This window comes from Plecotus auritus, assembly GCF_963455305.1.
Source record: "Plecotus auritus genome assembly, chromosome: 6".
Taxonomy (NCBI): Eukaryota; Metazoa; Chordata; class Mammalia; order Chiroptera; family Vespertilionidae; genus Plecotus; species Plecotus auritus.
Genome location: NC_137773.1, coordinates 18,742,074 through 18,745,549, shown reverse-complemented (window position 1 = coordinate 18,745,549; position 3,476 = coordinate 18,742,074). Strand labels below are relative to the sequence as shown.

Sequence of the window (3,476 nt, the reverse complement as noted above, 5' to 3'; positions counted from 1 at the left end):
AAATCAAAACCACAATGAGAATCACCTCACACCTGTTGGAATGGCTATCACCAAAAGACAAGAAATAACAAATGTTGGCAATGATGCAGAGAACAGAGAACCCTTGTACACTGCTGCTGGGATTGTAAATTAGTGCAGCCACTATGGAAAACAGTATGAAGAGTCCTCAAATTACCATATGACCCAGCTATTTCTTGTCTGTGTATTTATCTGGAGAATATGAAATAGTAATTTGAAACGATATTTGCACACCTATGTTCACTGCAGCATTATTTACAATAGTCATCATATGGAAATACTAGTAGCCCTGGGTGGGTAGCTCAGTTGGTTAGAGTGTTGTCTCTTTACACCAAGGTTGTGAGTTCGATCCCCGGTCAGGGCACATACAAGAATCAACCAATGAAGTAAGTGGAACAACACATCAATGTTTCTCTCTCTCTCTCAAATCAATAAATTAAAAATTTTTGTGAAAGATATGTAAATAACTTAAGTGCCCATCAACAACTAAAGATAAGCAAAGTATGGTCTATATACTATTACTCAGCCATAAAAAAGTGAAATCCTGCCATTTATGACAACATTGGATGGACCTTAAAAAAGTATTATACTAAGTAAAAGAAGTCAGATAGAAAAAGATTTCACTCATATGTGGGATATAAAAACAAAGCCAAATGAGCAAACAACAACAAAATAAACAAAAAGCGAACTTACAGAGGCAGACAACAGATGGTGGTTACCCGAGGGGAAGGGGGTGGAGGGAGGGCACAACGGAAAGGGGGTCACCTGCAGGGTGATGGGTGGAAGCGTGACTTTTGAGGTGAGCATGATGCAGCATATACAGATGTTGAAGTATAATGTTGTTATAAACCAATCTTACCTCAAACATTTTAAAGATTATTTAATTATAAAGAAGGAAGGAAGGAGGGAAGAAAACATTCTGGGACATTGTTCAGACATAGATCTTAAGTGGAGAGGACAAGGAGGTGCCAGACATGAGAATGTATTTTGCCTTTTTTTTTTCTTTCTTTTTTTTTAATTCTCACTTGAGGATATGTTTTTATTGATCTTTAGAGAGATGAACAGAGAGAGAGAAAAACATTGATATGAGAGAAATAGCATTGATATCAATTGGTTGCCTCCCCTACATACCCCGACAGGGATGGAACCTGAAACCTAGGTATATGCCCTAACCAGGAATCGAATATGCGAACTTTTTTGTGTATGGGACGATGCTCCAACCAACTGAGCCACACTGGCCAGGGCTTGCCTTTTCCTTCTTTTTTTTTTTTTTTAATATTTTTTATTGATTTCAGAGAGGAAGGGAAAGGGAGATAGATAGAAACATCAATGATGAGACTCATTGATTGGCTGCCTCCTGCATGCCCCTACTGGGGGGTTGAGCCTGCGATCCGGGCAAGTGTCCTTGACTAGAATCAAACCTGGGACCCTTCAATCTGCAGGCTGGCGCTCTATCTACTGTGCAGTACCGGCTAGGGCGGGCTTGCCTTTTCTTTAAATGAACTTGGACTGGTGTTGACTTTGGCAAAGAGCTTCCCTCCCCAGCAGTTCCCACTCACCTCTGCAGTGGGCTGCTTCTCAGCTCCTCCAATGTCCGGGCCACAGCTCAGGGCTGCTTTCTCTTCCCCTTCAGCCCCTACCTACCCAGGCGGCTGCAGTCGCCTAACCCTGTGTTGTTACTGGAGTGGGTCAGGAGGCTGGCCTTGGAGATCTAGTTACACAGCAGCCCACTCACTGGCTTGAGCCAGGCACGTGACAAGAGAAAAAAGTCTGCGTCTGTGTGGACTGGAGACAGAAAGTGCCCTTCCTGCCAAAGAACATCTCCTTAAAACCCAGAGGAGATCCGCAGTTCAGGCAGGAGCTTGAAAGAGGGCACTTGGCCAAACTTTGGGCTTTTGTTTTCTTTTTAAAAACTTTCTTCATCTTCCTCAACTTAAGAAATTGTTGCTGTCCCATAGGAGGCAGTTTCAGTAAGAGATGTGGAAAGCAGAAGGCAGGCAGTCCAAGCAGATAAAAAGGTTACATGGACCAGAGAAGCTCATTCTCTCTCTCTTTTTTAATTGCTTTTATTGCTGGGGAGGGCAGGCAAGGGAGAAGAGGTGCATGTGCTTATACTAGTGAGTGGTGCCTTGAGAGGTGACGTTTACATGTTGATTGAAACAGGTGAAATTAGGATCCAGGATCCATGACATGAACTGGTGAGCACCTCTGAAAAGGAACCGAGCTTTTATTTTTAAATTTCTAAAAATTATTTTTGAATAGGCAATATGTGCATCTGATACGAAATACAAAAGGGGCAAAAGAGTGGACAGGAAAAAGTCTTTTCACTCCCTCTCCCCAACCCAGTGTTTTTTCTATCTGTCCATGGCTTGTTTATGTAAATACAAACGTATGTCTGCCTCTCTTCTTTAGAAACCGCATACACAGGTATTCTGCTCCTTGCTTTTTTGATTTAACACTCAAATGTGGAAATTGTTTCATATAGTACCTTTAAATGATATCACATTCTTTTTAATGTCTGCATGCTGCCCCGTTGTATAGGTGTGTCATACTGTATTTGGCTAATAAAGGACCATGAATGCTTGCTCACAAATTAATTACATTTTGTACAACTTGTTCATGTTTTTCCTCATCTCTCCTTTCAGAGGTACCCATATTGTTTTTCATTATTCCAAGTATTTATGTAATGTATATATTCCCTGGCTGAACAAGTCTATCTTGTGTACTGATCAAATTTTGCTCCCTGGAGAGACAACCAAGATGGCGGCATAGGTAAACACCTGAACTTGCTGCTGCGCACAGCCACATCAAAACTACAACTAAAAGACAAAACGGACACCATCCAGAACCACAGGAAGGCTGGCTGAGTGGAAATTCTACAACTAGAAGGAAAGAGGAAAGCACATTGAGTCCGGTAGGAGGTGCGAAGGCATGCGCAAAAGGGGCTGGCAACTGGGTATGCTGTTGTCTTTTTCAATCGGGAGCGGGATACAAGCTCCCGACTGCTCTGAACTCCAGTTCCGGGCGAGACTCCGGGGACCCAGACTCATACGGGGAGAAACTGGACTGTCTGGCATTGGGCCAGAACGCGAGGGCAGCTTTCTCTCAGAGGTGCTTGCAGCGATCATTGTTCCAGCACGGTGCCTCGGGACACAGAAACCCGGGGGCCTCTTCGGGGCAGGGCTGACGGGCAGCCATTGCTGTTTGCTCCACCCTGGTGATTCCCTGAGACCCCGCCCCACCCAATTTACAACCCCACCCAAGCTGTGCACAGAGGCTTTTGCATATGAATGGCCTGGCCTTTTGCAATTTAAAACCTAACAAACTGCAGCTTGGTCAGAGAGCCCCAGAGCTTCCAAAAGAAGGCCAAAGGCTGGACAGCAGCTTGCACTGCTTCACAGCTGGGCCTCATCTGGGCACCTCCAAACCCTAAACCAGGGCTCCTCAAACTTTTTAAA

The 3,476-nt window shown here is 44.0% G+C and overlaps 1 protein-coding gene across 2 annotated transcripts in view; it reads right to left on the bottom strand.

The window, feature by feature from the left end:
• The window catches only part of FAXDC2 (fatty acid hydroxylase domain containing 2), a 25,039-nt gene extending 23,335 nt beyond the window's left edge, over nucleotides 1-1,704 (bottom strand). The window contains exon 1 of one of the 2 annotated variants that reach the window (XM_080671848.1): nucleotides 1,578-1,704. The gene's annotated coding sequence lies outside the window, so the exon portion shown is untranslated. The remainder of the gene's footprint in view (nucleotides 1-1,577) is intronic. The other variant, XM_080671850.1, reaches the window with a different exon arrangement.
• Between the last annotated feature and the right edge of the window lie 1,772 nt (nucleotides 1,705-3,476).